The sequence below is a fragment of the Carassius auratus genome, chromosome 49 (assembly GCF_003368295.1).
Source record: "Carassius auratus strain Wakin chromosome 49, ASM336829v1, whole genome shotgun sequence".
Classification (NCBI taxonomy): domain Eukaryota; kingdom Metazoa; phylum Chordata; class Actinopteri; order Cypriniformes; family Cyprinidae; genus Carassius; species Carassius auratus.
In genome coordinates this window covers 11903208-11930568 of record NC_039291.1, presented here as the reverse complement: position 1 = coordinate 11930568, position 27361 = coordinate 11903208, and the positions used below count along the sequence as shown (strand labels likewise).

Genomic DNA, 27361 nt, shown 5'->3' with positions numbered 1-27361 from the left:
GTACATTTTTTATGTACAAAACAACAAAACATTTCTTTTTTTACATTTTATTACAATTCCATAAATTCTAATAGTACAATGTATAAAATTTTATAATAATGTAATGCATATCATATTTTCTATTTACTCTACTACTTATAATGGTAGTAAACAAATGCAATGAAGGCGAGTGGTAGTTGTTATTGAAGTGTATATGAATTTGTACGTATCCATGTATCAGCCTGTCTTTACGCGCCGATACCTCTCATCAAGTCATCTTCCTTTCATATCCTACAAGTATACAGCTGTCTCTCTCTCTATCTCTGTTTCCTGATACCACTGCTGGTCCCCAGATGCTGTGTATCGGCTCCATCTACCTCAAACACACATACAGACACAAAACACTCCAACAACAAGGGATAGCAGAGAGTGTGAATAATGTATGAAGCATTTTATATTGGGATTGATGGTTGTCAATCACGTCTGCCTAAATCAAGACAGCACAGATCATTTCCATCGCTGCTATTGGATATTCGAGTTGAAAGCACTCTTCCAGAACCACACATAACCAGTCAATCTAAGCATCGGCACATGGAAGAGATCCCTCGTCGCGCCTTAATTAACATTGGGAAGACCAAAGTCTCACCCAGACCTCGCTTATTCAACCTATGCATTCAATATCTGTATTTACATGCCAGCATTACTGAGCAAACAAGCTCATTTAGAAAGTTCATATGCTAATGTGTGACATTTAAAGCAAACTTTACACGAGAAAAGGACATACAACAATAGGCTTTGATTCTTTCCCGTGATGTGAACTTATGCCGCTTCCATATTTATGACTTTAAAACTGTGACACCTTCGGATGAAAAGCTTGCAGAGGTATTTCCTCAGCCATTCTTCTGCATTTAAAAAAAAAATGTATTTAAAAAAAATTACATGAAATCTACCTTTTCTCAAGTTAACTTTTTAACTATATGGGCTTAATAGTAAAGCCCATAATGTACACTGAATCCATGCTTACCACCAAGAACAATTAAAACAGTGTGAGAGTTTTGAGTAGCAGGTTTTTTGCACACAGCAGGGGTTCGTTCTCCTCTAGCAGATGCTGGAGGTATTGTCTCTCATTTCCTCATTGATCAAAACCATCAGATACTTCAGCTCCCGCACTCAGGCAACCAATACAAAACCGATGACAAAATACGCCATTAAAATTCAAGACTCCAATATTCACAGAGACAGATTCAATCAAAACAATCCCTAATATATTTCACAGTCTGTGCACAAAGAGCACTCTTAAATCTCTGACTGGCTTTTTATACTTCACCGAGCATGGCAGAGGAACCGGCAGGAAAGAAAAAAAAAGCTCCTGTTGCGTCTTTGACTGCACTTCACTTTCCGAAGGAAAGGCTGTGAGATTTGACATGAAGGATAAACCACAATATCAACCAACTGCGCCTTGCTTAAAGACCTCCATGATCGATCAGCCGGACGGCAGATGAACGGGGGCCCATTTCAGCAGTTTGCTGTACAAACCGCTTGTTCATTAAAAGATGCTCGTCCTTATTGATTTTAGCTTAAGTAATGAGGAAGCTTATCCAAAAATCTTTAGCATTTGGTCTTAAGTTAAGGAAATCAATGGCACCATTCCCATATGAACAGCATATCTGAAGTTTATGTGCAAAAGACAAGGCAAATCCAAATTGGATAAATCAATAGACTTTGTCGATTTAATGTTAAACTGACCTATGGCTTTTTAGCACTTAAAGTGAGCTGTACATATATGAAGACTAATCACTTCTGATGCATTTCCCTCATCAGGGCTTTAATAATTAAAAATAAACTGCCTCCGAAACTCATAATGCTAAAGATTCAAAACAAAGACGTACAATTACAATGACAATTTGTGCTACTTTTCATACAAGTCAGAAGTTCTTAAATCAAGTCCGACGTTCAAGGACAAACTCGGGGAAATCTAATCCTTATATAAAGCTCATACTGGCATTAGCATTAAAGTGTGAATCTTTGCTAAAGCTGGAGGAGGAGAAATGTGTAGGAATGTGTAGGTATAAGCTCAAACTGTGAGGAGCAGTGTATTAAACTCCAGTCACCTTTTGAGTTCTTCTCAGCACTGAGAGTTCTTTTAAAGTTCAATCAATGGATCTAAGCTAATCTGTGCCGCTGGATAGCATACAGTTTGAAGCAAAGGTCCAGCAGGCAGTGGAGCAGAAAGTTGACAATAAGTTTGCAACAGCTTTCAAATAAGTAGAACTCATTATAAAGGTTTGCTTTGCTGTGAAATATCAGTATGGGGTCGAATAAAGCCAACAATCTGCGGTAGATATTGTTGCGCCGTCTTTAGACATTTCCTGTAAATAATGAAAACCCTATTTGTTGTGTTAATATTGCTGTATGTATTACAAAATATCCCACCTGACATATAACACAGCTCTCAAATCCACAGATATTGCAGGCAGGAGATTTCCTTTCACATGTCTCACATATATAAAAAAAACAACAACTGTGGGGCGGGGAGGAGAAAGCGAGAGAGAAGGCAGAAACAGACTGATGGAGAGCAAGGGCAGAAATGACATCCAGATATAGCAGCAGCTGGAGCAGAGATGCCTGCTGGGGATTCCGTCTCTGATGCCACCGAGCTAAAGGTGAGGTGTATGTTAGTAAAGCTAAGCTGCAGACAACATTTCCCAGAGGTAAATGTTCTGCTCATTAAAATTCATTTGAACTTGATTTCCTTTACATCAGTGACATATTCTGGCTTTGATGTGCCGGATCGCGTGCCTTAGTGCCACTTTATTCCCCGTGCCCAAATATGCAAAAAAAAATTACATTTGCACAAGTCTTTAAAAAAAAAAAAATAACAATACAGGATTTGCTCCGTTTGTCTGCACCCTCATGTTTCTCTTCCCCCCATTTTGTCGTCTGGTCAGGCAGTGTTTTCCATTTAGCAGGGACGGTTTAATCACGCGTTAAAAATTACAGGCTCCTCTGTTGGCCAAGCATGACATTTCAATTGTGCAGCCAATAAAAGTACAACATGAAGAGGGCTGAGATGATGGACTGACCGTAAAGCCTCGAGATCCAGGTTACCATGGTGAACTACCTTTTCCAGGAGTGCAAGGTCAAGAGTGAGAAGCCTGATGCACAGTAATGGACAACTTCAATTTTGTTTATTGTTCTGACAGGTATATAATATGTACAGGCTTATAATATTAACAGAATGATTTAACCATAGTAATTAATTGCTAAATATATATATATATATATATATATATATATATATATATATATATATATATATATATATATATATATATATATATATATATATATATTCACTTATCTGATTTGTGACCTATAAAATATTTAAAATATGTTTTATTCACTTTGTCACAACACTTTTTAAAATGTACTCTTTTGAATGTTTTGAATCCTATCAAAAAATCATTCATCTTAAGAACTGAGAACCCACAACTTCAAAATCCTAAACTACTTAGGTACTCAGAAATTAGTCATTCGATTTCAGTTAAAAGTGTGTTTTGATATGCCTTATGAAAAAAAAAAAAAGCTTGGCTGGTTTTGATTTTCCTGGGTTTGGAGATGTGGTTATAAAATATTCAGGACAGATATGCAGCAACAGATACCAGCTGTCATGTGCAAGCTAGAGAATGTTATGACAAGAGTTTTAAAACATTTATGTGTGGAGTATAGTGTATAAAAGACTCATTAGGTCCAGGGGACTAGGCCATCTATTTCTGCTAAGTATGGTAACAAAGCTAACAGAGAAATCTAAGATGCAAAAAAAACATACAATCCAGAAAAAAAAAAAAAAGAAAAAAAAACATGCACACACCAAAAAATTATACATACTAATTTCTGGCTGAGACATTCACCCCTTGCTATTGAAAATGTGTTGTTCATGTGTCTAATTTTTTATTTTTTTATTTTTTCAACACATAAGCTGAAAATTAAATAATGTCTTTTGTTTCTTTAGTTGCCAAAATGTACTAAACTAGTGCTTCATAGATAATAAATCACTTTTTCCCATTACAACAGCATCATTTTGAATCCTTTAAGTCTTAAATCTGGCCAAAAGCCAACAACAACAACAAAAAAAATGCTTATTAACACACACATAAGAGACAATATCTCAATTTGCATATCAGAAAGCTGGTGTCAACCATTCTGAAAGCATTCAAATGTAACCCGCATGTTTTCAGAAGCAGCTTGAAATAAATCAAAGTCCGACCCGTGTAATCCGATCAAAGGAAGACATTAGAATCGTTAGGAGAGTAAATCATTTAGACTAATGTACATCTCCTAAATGCTACTTCATCTTCTAGATATGACGACATTTAAAGTGAATCTATTATCTCCCCTTTACCTTCGCTTATCCCAAAACCGTCGCCCACCCCAACCGGACACCACTATTTGCAATTCTGATGGGATGGATTGTAATTAGAGTCCGGATCATTTTACACAATCAGACAAGGGCACAGGACTGGTGAATCAGCAAATCTGATAAATTATCTTTTCATGGCAATGTACTCCCATTAGGGCTGTGTGTTGGTGTGCTTTTTAGAGTTTGATGCAAAGACCCCTAGCTCAATTCAAAGCACACTTTCCCATTAGTGTGTGTAATGGACACTTCTTATGCAAAGTGGCCGTGAGTGAGGACGCGGTGGCAGAAATGGGATTAAATCTTGCTAACTCCTCAAGATTTAACGGAGGATGCGCAGCGGGACAAGCAGCATAACTCTCGCTCCATCTCTCTCTCTCTCTCTCTTTCCATCCAAGAGAACAACAGTGTTTTGAAAGCCGTCACCTAATCACTCTGTGTCTTAAAGGCCCTCTGGGAACATGCTTACCTCAACAAATATGCTCTAATGACTTTGAACTAACTTTCATTTCTGCTGCTTTGCATTTTACTGTCCTGAGGTTTTTCGAGGGAGGATTATCATGATGGAGAGAAAGACAGTGGAGCAGCCACAGGTTTTCAGATGCGGCAGACTTATTTGTTTTAATAGAGAATTGTCATATCAGATCAGATATGTGGATATTTCATAGAAAATTGGAAAAACATGCTAGACAAAACCTGAAATATCCATAAAAGACAAAACAGAAGAACAAAAGATTTCACTCCTTCCATGAGTCTGCTGTGCCATCTCTGATAACTCAGTCGCTCACATAGCCATTTGCCAAAAATAAAAGAAAACAGGGCTATAGCCCACATGGGACAACTGGCCCTTTTGAGATTTTTCTTTCTTTCTTGATTTTTTCTTTCACAAAAACACCAACACCTTCTCTAAAATGTGTTTACTATACACAGATTTTTTTTTACTTATCAACGAGATCATGTGTGATGACAAAAGACTGAATCTAAAGTATTTAGCTAATTTTTAATAATCCTTATTGTTTATATTTGTATTATTATTTTATCCAAAGAGGGGAAAAAGTTACATTTTTTTTTTTTTTTTTTTTGCAGGGCGATTTCTTTCTTTTCAGTGTCTGAAAAAAAAAGACAGACAGACAAAATATGTTATGGCAAATGAGGACAAAATTAAAATAACTTTTTAACAGAGAACAGATTTGTACAAAAGAAAAAAGTGACACACCGATTGCTCCAAACACAACAGATATTCATTTCTTTTATCCCCCATAGTCTCAAGATAATCAATTAAATATAACTGAGGGTAGGGAAAACCAAAAGTGATTAGAAAAAACAAAACATAGTGTATATTTTATATTAGTGTACATTTACATGTTACTCATAAAATACAATGCTGTTAAAAATATAAGCTTATTGTATTTCACTTTTATTTAGTATTACTATTTCTTAACTAGGAGTAAAAAAAAACTACTCTGGCTGGCTTTATATTTACTTGATTTTTAATGACAACAAACTTTTTTTTTAGCTTGATTATATATATATATATATATATATATATATATATATATATATATATATATATATATATATATATGTGTGTGTGTGTGTGTGTGTGTGTGTGTGTGTGTGTGTGTGTGTGTGTGTGTGTGCGCGCACGCTCTTGTTTTTGTGACATATCAGGACTCAACTCTGTATAATGACATGGGTATGACACAGGTATTACAAGGAGAGGGTGACTTATGAGTACATAACCCATGTCCCCATTTTTCATAACGATTATAACTCAAAGAACGTGTGTGTTTGTGTGTTTTATTGAATTAATTTGTTATTGTGGATACATAGAATTAATACGGTTGCACTTTATTTTACAGTACGTGTACTAACATGTACTTATAGTGTACTAACAGTGTATTTATCTAAGAAAGTACTGGTAATTTAAGGTAACTACATGGGGTAGGGTTAGGTTTAGGGCTAGGTTCAGGGTTAGTACCTAGTTATTACATATTTATTGTAATTACTATAATAAGTACATAGTATGTACATGAGGAACAGGACTGTAAAATAAAGTGCTACCATTAATACATACAATTATCCCCATTCAAGAGAAAATCAAAACCTCCGAGACATCAGAGCAAGTTATTCTAACCAGAAAGGTCCCACAAATTATCAATTATGTTTTCTAAATCAACAAATTAAGAAAATGGCTAAATATTTCTCCAACAATATTTTTCTATTTAATAGAAATAGATTGTTAAAAATAAAATGTTTAGTAATTTTTTTTTTTAAACAAATTGTTTCTATATCAAAAATCCACAAAAAGCCAAAAGAAAAACACTTCACATTTCCAAATGTGTTTGTAAACGCATGTGATGTGTTTTGTCTGTACTCTGTGTCACTGCAAATGAAACATTTGGCACGAGTCACAACGACTTTCTGTTCATCTTAAATCTATGTCTGGGTTCCCCTCAATACCACTGTCTCTTTAACTACATGCCTGTGGTTCTCACACCAGATTTCATCTACGCATACCAGGAACATATAGAGGACCGTGAGCCGTCCTCCATCTTACACGAACACGGAACGGGCTTTCTCCACCTCTGTAAGCAACAAAGCCATCTTGTCTCAATCCCACATTCATAATAAATGTCAAAAGCTGCGGTAAGCTTCAAAAACGGCTCCATATTTTGCTGCGGAGCTCTATGACCACCACGAACACTGTCTCTTTCATATACTCAGATGCAATAACAATCACTCTGCAAAACTAAAGGAAATAAATCGCACAATTAGAGGCCATTTACCCTTAATCTTTACATAAACAAAGGCCACTTCAGCCATATTGAATAACCTCATCCACGCACCACAGACCGTTCATCCTCACCATAGTCACCTTACTCAGCAGTTCTAGAATGCTGTCAAAACAGTAACGGCTGCAAGAAAAACACAAAAAGAGTAAACGTCCATGTCTAAATAGGTGCTAAAAATGAAAAGCCGGAGACAGGGTGCATAAAGCTGCGACAAGCACAAAAATCAGGTCCAGTTTGCTTGAAAGAGCAAAAATAGAAAGCCGGCTGCTAGTTAATAGAATAAATATGGTCATGGTTCCACTGTAATCTGGAGGCCGAGGTGGCTTTGTCACAGAATCTTGCCTTTATAAAGACACACAGCGCTTCGGCCGGCCTCCATCTGCGCTTGATGAGAATTACAACTCCTATTTAGATGCTAATACAATTAGCCTTGCACATTAGAGCCCTTAGCAAACACAAGTGAGGTTTTTCTCTGCCTCTTAAGAGGGCATCTGTGTCCCCATGCGTAGCGCAGGTGGAGGAGGGGAACGTGGGGCGATGCCAGTCAGCACCAGTTGGCACGGTGTCAAGATTCAGTGGGTAAACACCTCCGACGCCTGGTAGCTTATCACAATATGCCACATTATGAGGTAATTAGCAGAGGCGGCACCTCTCCACTTCAGCATCAGAGCGGCGGCGTTTCAGCAGATAAATATTTGTTCTGACAGCTTGACACTTGGACAGGAAAATATGCATCTGGCATTTGACGACGCACTTTCGCTTTGATAATTCGCAGCGGTGAAGTACAGATATCAGGCTTAGCACATAATACAGTCATTAGCGGAATCCCGAGTTCATTAACATGCAGACTTTAATGCGGCGTCAAACGCGAAACATCCTGTTGGCACATTTCCAGCGAGCACTCGTAGCCCCTTTGATCAGCACGTGCGGAATCAAGGAGAATACGAACACGTGGCCCTAGCCCACGAGGTTAATGATATTATTGCACCTATCTGCATATTTAATTCTGCTCCTTGTTAACGATAAGTGCTGTTCATTCAATTTGCTTCATTTTGTAGCTGGCACATTTTCAATGGGAGTCTGTCAGCCAGGCTGTCGGGGAGTAGACACAATTAAATATGCATTCATCGCATCTGTAAAACAGATGCTAACAATCAGGTGCTTTCTCTCAACAAGATCTCTTCAATCTTTCATTACCATTATGCCAGTTAGACGTAATTATCCCGTTGCCAGCTCATGCCAGCTCGCTTCTAATTCCAGAAGGTTGCTAGAGTGTTCGTCTGAAGTATCAACAGCAGTGGGGCTCTTAAAACACAGACACATTCAGTGAAATTAAGCATTTTCTCATTAGCCGGAGGCTATTGGGCTTATAAATTATTCCTTCCTTCCTCACAAAAGAACATTAATCAATTATGAAGATATAAAGAAATTAAACAGAGGGAGAAAGACAAGACTTTCATATTAATATGCAGACAGATAGTACTGCTACTGCTTGAAAATCAATACTTCTGTGAGTAATCTGCACGCTTCGGCAGCAATATGAATGCGTAATCAGATATGATCTCGGGTCTGGATACAGAAAAAAATGGGTTATTCTTTTATTGTTCACTATATAGAGCATCTGCAAAAAAAAAAAAAAAAACATATAAGTAAGTAAATAAACAAACAAGAGAATCAAATAAAATCACCTTTGCAAAAAAAAAAAAAAAAAAAATAGCGAAAAACGCTGCAAGTGGAAATTCTGGCAGACGCATCACCGGGGAATCTAGCAGAGCGAGCCGTGCAATTGGTTTGAACCCCATGCCGCACAAATTTGTTTTTAATGCATTTTTAAAGTTTTACTGCCATTCAAGGACACTCAGGGAATAAAACTCATCCATTCAAAGTGTTGACCTGATTGGTATTAACATCTGAAACAAATCTGCTTGCCTCCATCAGCACTCCCTAAGCTAAGAGACACAACCCTGTCTCCTGTCAAAGGCCAGGCATGGTGCGACTCACATATTCTGTTGGACAAATCATTTGCGGTATAGGGACCAAATTTAAGAAGTCAAACATTATTTTAAAGAATACAAATATTAAAATATATAAGTATATAGATCTGTTTGTTCAGAGCGCTTCATCTTTGTTCATGTTACTCAAAGATGCATCCTGACTGATGAGGTCACGGGAAGTTGCATAACCAGAATTCCCTCCATGCCCATTCCTGATGCCCTCATTACTGTCCAGAGCCCATATCAGAAAGATTATCTGTGTGCTTTTGGAGAAACAGTGATAAATCCATCCTCAATTAAAGATTATATGTCAGAGGTGCTGGGCTGAAATTGAATTAAAGGGAAAAAGGCCCCTTAATATCCAGTTGATATATCCCTGCAGGTGACGGCTGTATCATAAAACCTTTTCTTCTTGCTTAGCAGACAACTGCTGAGCCGCACTGAGATTCATCTGTAAAAGCTACAGTACTTACAACACCTTCACATGGCAAACTGACAATATCATTGTCCTGATAGGCTAATCCACTTCTCATCAGACTGGTTTATGGAGTATAACACCATTTCAATTTCTGGTTCTGTGTCTGAAAAAAATGCTTTTTTTTTCAGTACTTGGCATAAAAACCGAGTGCATTATAAGGAGCTCTATTCACTGCTTATGATCATAGTCAATCAGTGACCCTGCTGTGAGTTTCTCATTAAAAATCTCATTTTTCGGATGTACTGCAAATTAATGTCACTCTGTGCAATAGAGTTAAAGGTTATAAGGATGATGGCTGTATTTGCTTTCACACTCACCTATTACCAAAGTGTGTGTGCCTTCTCTTGGAGACCCTCTTGTAGTGGTCAAATGCTTAACTCCCTGTTCTTTTTACTCATACCACCTGTCAAGTCACACACACACACACGCACACGCATACACACATGTCACATCCAAAAGAAATATTCAAATCAGCAGACATCCGTCAGTGCATCTTCATGCTCACAATAGGATGAGATCATAGCCATTTGCTTGATTACAAAGGACCTTATGTGAGGAAACCGATTCTTCTGCTGGATTGGAGTAGACTTATAATGATGGAGATGAGGAAGGTAAGAAGGCAGACAGATATTAAGCAGGTGTGTTCCTCTGGGAGGAACACAAATGAACCCTCGCCTCCTCCTGCCTGCCTGCAGCATCTTGATGCTTAGTTAGTACCCAGTTTAATGATGCTGTCATCTCTACTGATGATCTGCAGCATATTCTGCATTTCCAGAATCTATATATCACCATCCAAATATCGAATTCAAAACTGCTTTATTTACATGGCAGTAATAATACAATATTGTCAAAACTTACAATTCCAAAATAATAGAAGAAAATATTATAACATAACTTCAATAAATAGTGTAATGAAATAGAACGTGTGAATAAATATCAACATGTTGGAATATTTTTAAGAGGGAGTGATATCACTTGCAGGAAAAAAAATGATGTTTTTAAATATTTTACAATATAAAATAATTGTAATATTCAATGAATATCTAATGAAAATATGAAATAGTTACAATTAAAAAAAAAAAAAAATCTTCCAATAGAACGTTGTTAAGCATTTCTATATAAAAAAAAAAATAGTAAAAAGATTAGAAAAATAAATTATTCAGATTTACAATTATTTATTTAGTTAATTACTTAATAACTTGACTTTAGTAAATTCAGTTCAATTACTAAATAATTTGTTTTAAAAATAAATTTTTAAATACCTTTTTAAATGTACATTTTTATTTGTATTTCACATAAGAAAAATCCCTTAAAATACACTTTTGATATTGTGATACAAACAAACAGAATTTCATCTTTAAACATTGTGAATTTTATTTTTTATATCTAAGAGATTTATGGGAGAAATTTAAACTGGTCATCCTTGGAAACCTTTGCTTGAGAATATCATTTTCATCAGCCTAAGTTTTTATGTAAGAATGTATAATGTATATTTCACATGCACATGCTTGATACTGGAGGCTGTGCCTATGTGGTGAGAAACACACTGTTTATATGCAGGCTTGCCGCAACCATCAATTTGTAAAGACATAACCCACAGACAATAAAACAGCAGTGGTTTTAATTTGGTGACACCTCATATGGAGGGATAGGAGGCAGTAAAACCAAGTCTCAGTCGAGATGCCATTTCGAGCCTCCAGGGTTCACAATATTTGCCTCGTCGCAGAACGAAAGCGCCGCCTAATACACAACACATGTAAGGCTTAGAGCACAATCAGCACGCAATATTGTTAAAATTCAATGGCATCTTAAAGTTGTTTCTACTCAATCAAAGAGGACGGGGGAAAGGGGATTTTGTCGTCTCTGTACCTCATGCTTCTTTTGTGCACTCTGGAACAAAGGAGTCTTAATTTCCTCTTTCAGACTTTGAATAATCCTGCTCTTGGCCTTGAGCTGTTTCCTCAGATCTTCCACCTGAGCCTCCATAGGTCCTCTGGCTTTGGACTGTGAAAGAGAGGCCACAGAGAATATTAAGTGCAACTTGAAGCCTTTCGATTCTTAAACGCTTTAAGACTTGAACAGAACATATTGCGACCATAGATTACGCTAATATAAGCATGTGCTGTACAAATATACATCTAACATGCACTTTTTTTTCTTCTCAAAATGACTAAAATTAGCAACTATACTTAAAATATACTTAGCAGCAGTGCAGTCGAGCTGTAAAAACAACATGCATGCTTTCAAAAGATGCCCGCAATTTGCTTGAGACATTTATAAGGAGCCATTAGTTGTTCTTGTGAAAAGCTGACTAAAATTGTTCCAGACACTATTCTGCTCTTAATGGCACCTCTGTGGCTTTGTTAGAGTTTCAAAGGTAATGGGGCTCTAATGAGAAAGTCTTAATGAATCTCCCAATCTGCATTGTATAGTTTGTATAGTTTTTCCCCTTTCTTTCTCTCGCTTTTTTCCTCTGAACCCCCTGGTGAGCTCCATAATTACTATGTAGTGAGTAGGGCATTCTTTATGCTGTTAATTCTGTGTGGCCCGTGTGTCTCACTCCCCTCCTTCCTGCATCATTATTGTCACACTGTCACTCACCGGGGGGCGGGCGTTCAACCACACACCTGGAGTGCAGCGGAATTGGGGTTGAACCGCACACAGAGCACAAGCGCCTCACGAAAACAGCATATATGACTTGTGTTTCTATAGACATTATTTTTAGTACACAATGAGGCAACTTATGTGGGACAGCTGTTTAGTGAATACTGCATCTTGTTCAATAACCACCTGCAATCTAGTTTGTCCAGATGCTATCTGACTGCACTGATATATGCACCTTGCTTATTTAAATTTAATCATTGTTTTAAGTATGAAAAATTTTCTCAAGTTTAACTTGATACAGTAATATATATATATATATATATATATATATATATATATATATATATATATATATATATATATATATATATAGATATATATAGATATATATAGATATATATATATATCTATATATATCTATATAGATATATATATATCTATATAGATATATATATATATATATATATATATATATATATATATATATACACACACATATAAAAACTCTAATTCAAAATATTAACATACAAAATTATAGTATATCAATGATACTAAAATAACATGGATCCAGACAGAGATACAATACACTTCCAGGATTTTAAAGAACTGTAAAGTTTACTAGATTACAGCAAACATATATTCTTTAATTTAATTTAATTTAATTTTTTTTTTTAATTTTTTATTTTGACAGTTCGGCATCATTTGCTGATTTGCCCAATTATTTTAGTGCCAAAACATGCGCGCCAAAAATAACAATTTATAATAAAGCTCCGATGTCAATATGATTTAAAGCATTGTGTATCATATAATATTATAAAATAAAAATAAACCCAAACTTTTTCAGCATTTATTATTCTAGGTTAATGTTCATTTCTAAATACTGTATACTATGTTAAATTGTGTTTTTGGAAAATATATTAATATTAATTTGTATCAATCAACTTAAAATATAAAAAAATTTACAGTACCTGTTAAAATTAAAATAAAATAAATGCATTAAACGTATGATTCCCAATGCATTAACAAATGTTACTTTTTGAATTGAATTGTATTGTAAATGGCTAATACACAGTACAAAGTGGTAGCAAGTTTACATGAGCTATTTCTACCCATAAAAATAATTTTCTTGGTATAAATTAACATATTTTGGTTGACCCAGTGATGTCAAATACTATTTCTGACTAGAGTAAAATCAGCATGACATGGTTTTTTTTTTTTATGTATTTATTTCTTTTTTTGAGTATAATTGGTGTTCGGTGGTTGCCGCAGTGAAAATTTAAACATGCCAGATAGATCAGAAAAATTACTGAATGAACTGAAAGGAACTATGCTGATGCCACTGTCCAAAACACTATCACAAACAATAAATCAAGTCGTGGAGTTGCATCCACATTCACAAATAAATGTAAAGCTCAACAGGAAGCAGTTAGGCCCTGACCGCTGTGACACTCATCAGCAGCGATAAGGAAAGGAGAGGCAGAGCCTGAGTTTTGGCAGATTTTGGACAGGCGATCCAGAGGGGCCAGGCAGCAGAGAGGGTTCTTGATGTGACAGAGCATGAGACGGAGGGTTGGAGGAGTCGGTGCACTTCCTTCACACTGAGCTCGGCTCCCTGAACCTCTCCAGCTCAGCACGACACTCTAAACTTCTCTGACAGAGCGGGCAGGCAGAGCCGGTTTCCTGATGAGCCCTGCGAAGCTGCTAGCGACAGCTGTCAAGCGCCATGCTATCAACCACCTCTCGACTGATATCCCAGCCACATCCTATAAATATTGCTTCTTAATGTTTCCACTGCAAAAACTCATGCGCCCCATGCTTATATTTGGATATGTAAATGGCGGCTTTATAGAAAACTAACACAGAGGCACACGTCAGCTTCTTTTCCCCTGAATGTTGTCCCGTGTCATCAAAAGCGCAAGGAGATAAACTGATGTGCAGAATGACGGCGGAATCAGGTGCGAAACAGAGGGGGGAATGTGAGACATGCTGTACATCATGGAAAGATTGAGGGGGGAAAACTGTAAGGAATCACAAAGCATTAGTGGAAAGTAGTGCAGGTCCCAAAACAATCACCTGATCTTCCTTTTCAGGATGAGTTAATGAAAAGTATCAACAGGGAGGACTTGGATATGCTTACATTTTTTTTTTTTTTCTGTAGAAACATAAAAGGAGTTATTTTGCGAAATTTCCACTTTCAAGGTCAATAAAAAATTTCATGCACTATTAAAAAAAAAATATCCGGCAAGTTTACGGATATTTCCTTTAAACCTTTGACACAATGCAATGCGTAAATAAAGAAAAAGCACATGTGAAACTCATAGTCTGCCCTGTCATAGCCAAGGAGGCTATGTTCTGTCTGTTATGTTCTGATTGGTTCGTTGATTGCATATGTCATACTCTCATTGGTTGGTTTTGTCATGTGTTCCTCTTGTGTATTTTAGCACTTTTGGTTGTCATGTTAGTTTGTTGTGTATTAAAGTTATTTCCGATACTGCTGATGGTGCATGTGGGTGTATTTTTGTTTTATTTGTTTTGCTCTTGTTAAATGGAATAAAGAACCACTTGGGTTCATCTACATTAGTTAGATTGAGTTCCTGCCAGGACATTATCATAACATTTCCTTTAAACTTAAAACACAACACAATGCAATGCATTATAAAAAATATGGTGAAAAATCTAAACAGAAAATTCCAAGAACATGTCCAATTTTTAACCAATTTACAGTTTTTACTGATTTTTTTTCAATTCCAATTACACATTTGAGCATTTTATCTTGGTTGCCAAATACCAGTCATCTGACATTCATGGATAAACTTGTGAAGTGCGAGATGAAAATGAAAGCATTGTGAATAGACGAGAGGTTTTTGAAAGGTAACTAACTGCAGTCAACCTGAGTCCTATTTCCTCTCCGAGACATTTTCAGAAAGCAGCCTGTTCCACCGGCGGATTGTTCCACGCTCTCCCATGCTGGGTAAAAAGCTCCTGTCTCTTTTCTTTGGGGCCCAAACTCCTCTCCGTGCACACCCCTGACAGCCAGTCAATGCACAGGGGCCAAGGGAGGCGTGCAAATTGCCACTCTCAGACTCCAAAACCCAGAGGGCATCCATTTAGCCCTTCACTAAAGCCGTGTGTGTGCGCAGGGGCGCCTGTGCATGCTAGCGTACATGTGCATTCGCACCCGGTGAACGCAGCCCCTTAACATGTCAGTACATCAGCGTTCATGCCGTCTCTGATGCCAAAATGATATGCAATTAATCATTCATCATGACATGCATATGCTCACATTTATCGCATCAAAAACACATGCCAAACAGAATGCTCAAAATTGCCCTAGACGAACAAAAGACTACGATGCTACTCTGAGATCACCTAGCAGTATTCTGACTTCCATACGTGTTATTATTTGGGTTTTTTATCTTTCATCTGCAAGAATCGTAGCACATACTGAACAAACGTGTTGCAATTACCATGCAGCACTTATGTGTTAATGTTTAATATGCCGTAGCTTCATGTTGAAACACAATTTCCAAACATTAATGTGATATAACGTGTTTTGGTAAGTGGCGTGAAAAAAAAAAAATGGCCTCCACGCACTAAGATAAAATTAGAGCGCTAAACAGATTACATCATGTCAGGCTGACAAATGAAACAACCTGCTATATTTAGCAGCTCAGAATCTTAATGATCATTCAGCGCCTGGTGTTGTAGACCAGCGAGAGAAATGGCGGTACGTTTTGTTGCCTGTTAAACCAGCTTCTCAATTTTTCAATCCGTCATTCTGCTCTATTAGCAAAGCCTAACACAATTAGTTATGAATATGCAGTAATAACATGCAAATTGTTCCCTCCCAACTGCCCCTAGGCAGTGGTCTTTGCCTCTCTTAACTCAATTCTTTCTACATCATTACAGAGGCATGGCATAATTCATCAGAAACCGGGGGAAAGAAAAACACCTTGGCCCAATTGCCTGTGCCTGGTTCTGGTAACCAATCGGCGACTGTTAACCGGAGTGTGACGGTGGTAGCAGGCGGCGTTAACCAAGCTTTTCCCCGGCACCTTCCCACTCTGTCACTTGTAGACATCTCCCCTGGGTAATGTTAGACACTGCATTTGAGCCTACCAGAACAATTAACCCTTCTGTTAATTAGAAGGAAATGTCAGATGCACAGATGGCACAAGCTGGCACCCAGCCATCCCGCCAACTGACGCTGAAAGAGGCTTCCCTGCTGCTGACAGCTGCTCTCTCGTATCCCAAACCAGCAGATGTCAAAACCCTCCAGCTGGGGCGATCTGACAGGGGGTTTGAAGGAGGAGGGCGGGCGTAAGGAGGGATTGTTACACTCCCTAAGAGTGATAGCACTTTACAGCCATAGGATCTGTTGCTTAAGATCAAAACATGAACAACATCTGCCAGAAATCCATTAACAATGTGTCTCTGACCAAACTATTTTTTTCCCACATTTTTCATTTAATATGCATTAAACCCTGCTTCTTATATATATATATATATATATATATATATATATATATATATATATATATATATATATATATATATATATATATATATATATATGTATATATATATATATACATATACATATATATATATATATATATATATATATATATATATATATATATATATATATATATATATATAAAATAAACATTTATATACATAAATCTATAAAATATGATTTTTATACGTTACATTCATTTAAAAACACACACACACACACATATTTATTTTCAGGAGTGAAGAATCAATAGGAGTTTCCAGATGGTTTATTTCCCACACTTTAAAAAAATGGACACCCCATAAAATGTTTTACACTGGTTGAGGTCAGTGATCAGCAGAAAACAACTGTAGTGGAACTTTCTGGAATGCAGATACGGGCGAACAGGAGGGCTGAAAGGCGAGGCAGATGATTGGCTGGATTGTTAGTGACAGTGGGCCGGAGCTCTCATGTCTGCACCCAGCCACAGTGTAGTATATTGATTTGTTTGCTTCCCTAATAAGCGGAGAAGACGAGAACCTGGAAAAAGTCAATAGAAAAAAAAAAATGTGTCCGCCTCCAAAGCAAGCTCTCTGAAAAGTGAAATTTCACTCTTTCAAAAAGCAATGATACTTCTGCTTCTCGAGGAAAATGGACAAGGACAAAAAAAAAAAGAAAATATTATGCAACATTTACATGTGTTCTATAATAAAAAAGGTAACATTATTGCAAATCAACAAATAATAATAACATCTAGTATTATTTTACTCCGTAAAACAACATCTTACAGTATATATATCTAATTTTTTTTTTTTATTATATTTTTATCTGCTAAATGAATGCAGCAGTAATCTTACCGGTTTATTATGGAACAAATTCAAGTCTACATACATGGAAATCCTCTCTTATTTTAAAAGACTATTATTCTACACGAGAGTTTAGGCAGCGCTGGTTAACATAACTGAATAACCTCAGCCGGAGATTATGGAAAATGTAAAAATGATGAGAAGCCTTGAAAAGAGAGACAGAGAGAGAAAGCGAAAGGGGAGCTGGCATTAATAAATCACTTTTTCCTATTCTGAGTTATTCTTGTGACACTTAAATATATAAATAAATGTATACATAAAGCAAAAAGGGGAAGAAAATGCCTCACTCACACTGATACTACCCTTGAGGATTATTTCAATCTGTTCCCTTTAAAGCTGGTAGCAGGTTGCTGCTTTCATTCCATTGTTACATGAACTAATTCCAGCACTACAGAAATACAGATATATATTATATATATATTGTGTATCTAATTTCTCTTTCCAGAGCCGTTGTGAGTGAATAACTACACAGAGAGCAGCTGCCCGTTCAGCCCTTCCTGCCTGAAATCACTTATTTACCCATGAGCCTTCCCACCCCTCAGGTGAGGAGTGCTGGGTCGGCTCCCAAAAAATGCTTTACTTGTAAAAGGTTATGGAAAATTTTCTTAAGAATCATAGCAACACAAAGCTAACACAAGGTCAAATTTTAAAAGCTGTTAAAATGAGAATGTCACTAAAATGTACACTAAAATTCCAAAGTTTGGGGATTGTAATATTATTCTGCATGACCATATTCTAGTCTAGATCGCGAAACAGCTACTACTGTACCTTACTTATTAACAAAAAACAACAGATCAGGAATGAATAATAATAATTTATGTGCACTATGATTTCTGAAGGATCATGTGACTCTTAGGACTGGAGTGATGACTGCTGAAAATTCAGCTTTGCCATCACAGGAATAAATTACATATTAAAATATATTGAAACCGTAAAAAAAAAAAAATAATAATAATTTAAAACATTAACAAAAATTGTATATAAATAATACTAAAATAAAATTGTATGAGTAATGATTTACTTTATCAAAAGATATTTCCATGTGGAAAATTACATATATAGTGCAATTTAACAAAAAAATTATTGTGCAATAATGTAACAAAGCCAAATTAAACAGACACACAAAGCAAGGGAGTTACTAACAGCTGGTTAATGAACATTCAGGAGCAAACGGTCTACCGAGATGCCGTCCAAATTCTGACCCTATGACAAAACAAAGTTTCATGCTCCTCTAACAACTACTATAGTCTTCCACAAATAACAAATCCAACAGTCATAACCCCACAGACAAACTGTGATCATCAGACTTAAATTACTGTTCTCCAAATTGAAACTGCAAGATAAAAAGAACGATTCTATGATATGTAATTACGATAATAATATTTGATCATACAACATTTTCCTCCATGGGATTTTGATCAAAACATTGACGTAACTGCTGCCATGAAGACACGGGGCAGCTCTGAATGATGCCTTTTGATGCAGACGTCCAAATCTATGTCTCTTTCTCTCAATCTAGAGTATATGCCAGTCTGTGATTTGTGATTTACCAAAGAATAGCTCTTTGATTTCAGCTGCTCACTCAACATGTACACAGCATACTCTCCTCTTTAATAGGAAAGAAGAAATAAAAACCCTAAGGTACAAATCCAATCAATCCTTTTACAGCAAATACTGTAGTACAGTTGCATGCTATGATCACTATCTTTTTCATGGTGTATTTACTGCATAGAATAATTTTATATCAATGATTTTATTTAATTAAAAAAACTGAATTTAAGATTATTCATTCAAATAAATAAATAGTGATAAGTCTAGTACAAATGGTTGATTATATCAAATGGGGGCATATGTTATATAGTCATACTGCTCAACAAATAGGCAGAATACACATCCAAATGAAGGCATAATAATACTAAGACTCATATGTCTAGCCAATTACAGTGCAAGGGGCTAATTCACTTCCAGACACGAGTGACAGTACAAAAGCACCAACCGAACACGGCAGACAAACACTACATCTAATTAGTCTCTCCACACCATGCTTGGTGTTGTTTTGGAAAGCTGGGGTTTGACATTGGCCATGTAGGTGAAATATAGTGGTGTGTGTTTGTGTGTGCGGGTAAAGGGTGCAGTGACAGGCATCATTCTTGGGAAAAGGAAATCAATGCTGATGTTAATTACTCACAGGTCAAGTCCCCTAACCACATGGCTCTTTCCCTCACTGACCTGTTTTAGCTTTCACTCCACCGCCAGACCTGCCCCTCACTCTGAGCTTAAAGGGATAGTTCACCCAAAAATTCTAATTCTGTCATTTACTCACCCTCATTTGAAATCTGTATGAATTTCTTTTTACCATCTAGCACAGCCTTTTTGGAGGAATTTCACACTTTTCCATTTAATGAAAGTGAATAGAGTTTCTCTCTCTCACACACACACAAACTTATTAATGCACCACAAAAGTGGTTCAGTAAATTGTGCTCTGTATTTCAAGTCTTTTGAAGTAATTTTTTGGGGGAAAGACATTCTAACATAACATTACATGGCAGAAGCAGTGACATCTGATTCACAAATGAATCATTTATTTTAGCCAGATCGGATCTGATCAAATTCACAAAGCAAACGGATATTTCATCCAAAAATGAAGAGTCTGTTATCATTTGCTCACCTTCATTCCATTCCATTCCAAACCTGAATTTGAATATCCTTTTACCATCTACTACAACCTCAAGGTGATTTTTGGAAGAATATCCTGGCCACACTTTTTCCAAAAAAAAAAAAAAAAAACTTTTTCCCAAATGTGGTGCTTATAACTCGTGCTCTGTATTTACATTCTTCTGAAGTAATATGACAATTCTGTGAGGAAAAACACCCTACATGTTCTAGTGTTTTAATGAGAAAAGTACTGGCATCAGATTCACAAATGAATCATACTTTTCAGTTGGATCTTCACAATGAATCAATGTAGTAATCCAATCCACAAAACCAGACTGATCAAGTTCCTGAGTTACTGACTTCAGAGAAGATTATGAATGAATGCAATTTTACATTTTGGTTTGATTCTCACACTTCCACAGCTTCCAAAGATTTGCAAAGTAACATACAATCCAAATTGACAGTTTTGTCATTTTAAACTAGAGCTTGACTGGCTTAGAGTGACAAAGATTTTCTTTAAAAATGAACATTTTATGGATGAAAACCATACCGGTTTGGAAAAACATGAAGTTAAGTAAAAGTTTTTTGGGGGAACTACACTTTAATTTTACTTAAAAGTATATCCACACAAGCTGTCACCTTTCAATGACTTCCAGATAACTTGACCACTCTTAACATCAAGTGCATTAGAGGAGCAAACATTGACTTGTTTTTTTGGGGCCCAGTACTCAGAGACAAGGGTCAAGATACAGCCATTAAAAGCAGGGTAATATTTTATGCATGATCCAGAGATGAAACTCTTTGCTATTATTTTGCTCTAATGCTTGGCTTTTTAGGTCAGGCTTTAGAGCCAAGCCTCCTTTAATGCAGTCAACAAACAAGAAGGAACACTGATGGATCTTGTGCACTTTGTGCAAAAAATAAAAAATAAAAACACTCAGAAGGTATTACCAATCATGCAGTATTGATGCAAAAGCAACAAATTTACCTCTGCAAACAACCCTGTTAAGGATTTCTCCACTATTCAATTTCATAAGGGAAAAATATTAAGGTGGGGGGGGGGGGGGGTCTAATTTAGTAGCAGGGCTGAGTGTCCTGAGAAAGGTCCTGTTTGTGATTCGTCAGTGCAGCTCTCAGCCTTTATGAAAAGCCATGCAATTTATGGTAATGAGCTTTTTGAAGGTTATGATCCCAGTAAACTAATTTGTTAGAGGAATGGCAAAAGCTGGCACAAACACTACTCAATCATTAAAGCTTGTGTGGGGAAAGAAAAACTATTAAAGTAATGGTCAACTACCCTGCAGAGAAAAAAAAGTGCACAACACAAGCCTAGTAAGTCCGTACTGATATATAACAGGGCACAACATGGATGTCGCATCACACAAATTACATCTCAGGACCATTTTGAACATTAATACGGCTGAAATAAGGGCAGAAAGGAGCGGGAAAAGGCGTCAGATCCCAAACCAACGCCCAAAGCGGCGACGGAAAGAAAAATAACCAGGCTGACTGGCTGAAAATGGACCATCAAGGTTGCACCACTGACATGTTAGATTAATGCATGAATTTAGGTCAGCGGTGGCCTTTCCAATATACATTGGCTTGGCCTGCCTCTGTCAGAAATAGTCAGGATTTTACATATTTCTCTACCTTCTTAATAGGGTTTTCAGACTGTCGTACATGGGTAAGGTGAAGGGAGATGTATCTGCCCTAAATGTGGCTTCCAAGAGCCAATAAAAAAGTAAAATCCCAATGCGATCTCAGAGGAAAACAGATAACTAATGAAAGAGCAATAAGCTGTCACTCAGTCTGATGCAATCACAACATATTGTTTGTGACCTTGCTTCAAGAAGGTCTTTAATAATTGCCGACATGGCTGTCTCATGGCTGATAAAAATCAAAGAAAGAACACCTTTATAATATGCTGTTATTCGAATCTCATTTAATGTAGTGTCTGTACTAAAGCAGCTAATCTCCAACATGAGGGTGCGTGCAAAGATAGGTGCTGCTGTCCGAGGCCATTCTGACCTGATATATTAACAAAGGTTTACAAGGGCATTCAACTACATATGTTGGTTTGCCCTTACTGCTGGCCTTACATTGCACTTAGTATCCTGTACTTGAATAATGCTTTCTTGGCTCCTCAGCGCAATTTATTCTAACTAATGACCATCAAGAGCCAATAAATCAGCATTAGGTTCCTTTAAAGTGAGCTGGTGGCTCAAGCAGAGCACAGATAGAGACCGCAGTCTGATGCCTAACCTTGTATTGGCACCTCTATTGATTTTAATTAATCTAATTAGCTCATTATTTCAGAAATCAAACGGAGCATTCATTAGGCCGAGCTTTACCCCAGTGATGCGGAATTACAGACGAATATGGTAATGAAGCTGATCAATTATCACTCAAAAGGAAGTCATTAACAACCGAATTAACGTAACCTCTGACAGTGACCTGGGAGACCCTTTCCCCGAGTAGCAAGTCATCAGTCCTGCCGATGCTGCTCGACGGGGCTCAGGTTTACTGGGGCTGTTGCCTGGAGGAGCTTTGGTTAGTGCACACACCAGGCAACTTCTTCTGTGCTGTGATTTCACAAACTCACCTCTTCGGGTCTGTGCTCCTCTGCCAGTCCATCCTCCCCTGTGTTTATCATCCAGCAAAACACACTGACAAAAGGAAGCAGAGTGTTATTATCCTCTAAAACCACAATGGGGTTGTGCTGAAGCAGGCACACCGACTCTTGTTATGCCCGATGTCGCCCCACGGGTACAGCTGGCACACAGGCAGACTTGTCATGGCTAAAGGTACAGCAGCAGAATCTTGGCATAGGCACATTGTACACGGGAGACCATTCCAAACCATACATTATACTTTAAATACATTTAAGTTTGAGATTGACACTTACATTTGAATAATAATTAATAACACATTAAATAAATATAAATTAAAATAACTGAAAATCAATGAAACGTACAGTAAATAAACAAAAATTTTAAATTAATAAAATATGTATAATAATAAATTTAATTAATGAATTAATGAGCATTAAAAAATGTAATATTAAACAATTAAAAATAAATTATATATTTACATTTATAATATAATAAATTCATAATAATATAATATCAATATATATATATATACAATTTAAATAATAATACAATAAATAAATATAAATGTATTAATTTGTTAAATGAATAAATGAAATAAATGAATGAAAATACATTTTAAAATCTGAAATTATATTAAATTTTTCAATTAATAATAATTTATCTAAATTATTATTATTATTAATAATAAATTAATGAATTAATTACATTATGCTTATATCATAATGAATTTCTTTTAGATTGAATTAAAATTACCAAGAACTGCAAGCTGTCTGTCAAGTTCTACTGGACACACAGCCTTAAAAACAAGGTTTTGTCTGTCTGTTAAAAATAAACTATAAAACAATGTTTATATGCAAAATATGTACAAGCATCTGGTTATTTGCATTTTTGTTTTTCCTGATGTCTGCAATCAGGACAGACCTTCAGCCCATTTTCACTCACTAGACCTGCTGTACGTGAAAATCTATCCTAACCTTCTACAACATTTCACTCATATTCTGCATTCACACATGATGTGATAAACGGAGACGAGAGATGCGGAGCAGGAGGAGGTATATTATGCAGATCAAAGGCAGGGCTGTGAAGAGCAGAGCGGTTTGATTAGAATGAGGTATTGGAAGTGTTTAGGATGGAGAGGAGGGGGGAGCCGGGTCTGCGGCCGGAGGGGCCCAGAGGAGCCACGAGGTCAAGTCGAACCCACTGAGTCGCATCAGTGTGGCAGAGCTGGAAATGAGTCCCATGCCGGCGTGCTGGATCAAAGCCCGGTTCCATGATCCCTCATGCCCAAAGGCCACCAGTCAAGGTGAAGCCAGAATTAAAAATCCTGAGCTCAAGGGCAGAAAATGAGTTTTGAAAAATGAATGAGGGACCATCCCATGACTTTGGTGTGAGGGAGAGAATAGAGAGCAAGTGAGTGAGCGAGCGAGAGAAAGAGGCAAGGGAATATAGGCATGTGACTCACATCAGGCTGAGCATGTGTTGAGTGCGATGGATCACTTATGTGAGGGGTCTAATGTCAGTTTTCAGCTCCTGGATATTGGCTCGCAGACAGCTACTGTCCTCCTCCAGGCATGTCCGCTGATGGTCCAAATCCTGCCGAAATCACAAAGGAAACATCTCCAACCCCTCCACACTGCTGCAAATCCAATCTGTCTAAACTAACACTTTAGCTTCAACTTTGATATAACCTTTGGAACATCTGCTCCAGGTTGGAGACCTTTCGGCCATGAGCTAAGCTTATCACAAGGTTGCTGGGGTTGATTAGGCTTATGTTGCATGCTGATAAGTTCAATTAATTACAAGAGCTCATGTGGATATGCTGTATCTGAAACTATTAAAAAAAGAAAAACCACACTATGTGTTCAAACTGTTTGGAACATTCATTTTAATTATGTCTATGCATAAAGTGATAGCAATAAGCAGTCAGACTTTGAAAATGCCATTACTTTAAAACAATTATAAACCTATAAAATGGGTTAATAAATCTGGTTTTATATCGCAACCATTCAATCAGTGCATTTGGAGCTCATATTACCAGGTTCGAAGCATTCTTTACATTGCAAGAGGCAAATAAGCAGCTTTTAATGCTCTGAATCTATTAAATTGCCAATTATGTACATTAGAGCAATGGTTACTGCAGTCAAGGGACAACAGCATAATATGCCTCTGGGATGGTAGAGATGGAGTCTTCAATCTAATTCTGCTGATTCTTGATGATGAAAACGAATAGAAATGGAGTGGTACCCCAGCATCTATATTGTGTGGTCTAGCTAATGAACTCCTCTTTAAACTGAGTATAGTGTGTACTGTTCTCTGCATTTTAGGGGTCATTTGCAGTGATAAGAGATAATATTGACTTTAGTCTAAATATTAGCCAAATGCATGTTATTTGTTGCATGACACATAGACGTATAACCCTGCTACGTTTAACCTAAATTATCAATCTTACTTCTGTCAGGGAGAATGGCTTTAAACTAGGTTAGGTTCAGTGGCACCAATGACCATACAGGGAGGTGAATAATTTACAATACATACTGATGAATTATTAAAATATCTATTAGCAGTGTACATACTAAATAGAAGTCAGTGCATATTGTGGAAGGTAATGCACCTAGAGAGTTACAGATCATGTTGTCCCTTTTATTGCAGAAATTATAAGTAATCTTAATGTGAATTTAATGTGTCTCTTCTTGGGAAAAGCCAGCTGTCCTTACATACAGTACAATTATAACATGCGAGCAATGATAAATCAAAGAATTCAAACTCTTTCAACAATAAACACAATATGTGAATCCATAAATGGTGAAGAGATTTCAAATTATTATCTTCACAAAACCTAAACCTTGAAAACTTTGAATAGGCCATATGAGAGTGTGAATACTGTCCAATACACAATAGTCCACAATCTTGTGTAAAAAAAAAAAAAAAAGGGTATACACTTCCAGATGAACAGATTCATATCTCTACAACATTGGGTCTTTATGTGTGTAAGATTATTGTAGGTTTGGTTTCTCTCTTGTAAAACTCAGTTTTGTTAACAAGGACATTATACAAAATAGGAATTGAAAAAAAAATCTGTTTAAGGGATGGTTCACCCGAACATAAAGGTCTGTCATAATTTACTCACCGTCACGTTGTTCCAAACTGGTCTTTTTAGAAGCACAATTAAAAATGTTACAAAGAAGCACTCAAAAAAGAACTGAATCTGTGTTCTGCAAAAATAATGCAGGTTGGGATGGGAATAGCAAAAACATAAGGATGTATGTTGGGATGAACAGTCCCTTTAGCGGTTTGAATTTCTAAAGAGCGTTCTAGTCTGCCTGAAAAAAATAAAATAACTGGGAAAAAAAAACTAATAATAATAATAAAAACTACTGTATGTGACTAAGAGAATGCCATTGTTGCTTGCTATCACTCCATCACCGGGGGAAAATAATCACTCATTATAACTACTATATATAAATAAAAAAAATATAAATACAATTATAAACACAAACGCACGTTTATATATATATGTATATGCAAACACAATTAAAAACCAAAGCAGATGCTTTCAATTTAAACAATTTCTGCGAGTAATCCTCTATCCTCTTCCAAAGCATCAACCATTTTAGACAACCAAATTGTTCTTATTGAACTCCCTGTCAGTATGAATGATTGGTGAATTTCTATTCAAAATGTGGCATAATACGAATTTATTATTTTGCACTCCTGACATAAATTACGAAATAACGGTCACTGCAACGTTTTATCAAAACATTTTTCAAATATCTAAGCTAGAGACTTTAAGTTTTTAATTGATGCGTTTGTCCAGATCAAGTAAGAGTGATGTTTTACAATCTTAAACAATAATAAACTGGGGCCGTCGCCGATCTTTGAACGCGTAAACCGTCTAATACTATGGCTTCTAGACGCTTTATATATAAGCGTTTCACTTCTTTTTTTCCCTTTGTCCCACAATCTCCGTGCTGGGAATACATGCTACTCGTTACAGCCCGCCCCTGCTTGATAGCGATTGGTTAAAAGATGTAGAATTTGATTGGATGGTTCATTGTCAGACGCTAAAGCATGCGTGAAGCAACGCCTCTACCACATGCATTGCACGATACGATTCATGTTTGCCTAGCTCAATCAGGTATTGCGATTGGATGCATGTGATCAAGGGTCCAGAGAAAATGCCATTTGCAATTGGCTCATCTGCTTCAAGGAGGGGTTAACCGAGATAACCTGGAAAAAGGAGGAAAAATATTAGCGCCTCAGTTCCGAGTCAGTCCGATTGTGGACTGGCACTCTTGTCATGGGTCATTATGCTACATTTATTTGCTCATGTAAAATCTCAGTTAACCAGACGTTGTAAGAAAACATTCTGTGTCAAGTTGCATTTAGTTTGGTGCAGGACAGAGCACTGATTCCTCCCTACTCAATCTAACATTAGATCCGTGCGTTTTAAGCATGCACGATTT

General features: G+C 36.7%; 1 long non-coding RNA gene across 1 annotated transcript in view; it reads right to left on the bottom strand.

Annotated features, from left to right (window-relative positions):
* Positions 1 to 25382, bottom strand: part of LOC113066242 (uncharacterized) — a 48069-nt gene extending 22687 nt beyond the window's left edge. Inside the window, exons 1-4 of the long non-coding RNA XR_003279146.1 lie at positions 24361 to 25382; positions 22889 to 22952; positions 11533 to 11667; positions 9981 to 10066 (exon numbers count right to left, since the gene is read on the bottom strand). This is a non-coding gene — a long non-coding RNA (uncharacterized LOC113066242). The remainder of the gene's footprint in view (positions 1 to 9980; positions 10067 to 11532; positions 11668 to 22888; positions 22953 to 24360) is intronic.
* Positions 25383 to 27361: the final 1979 nt, after the last annotated feature.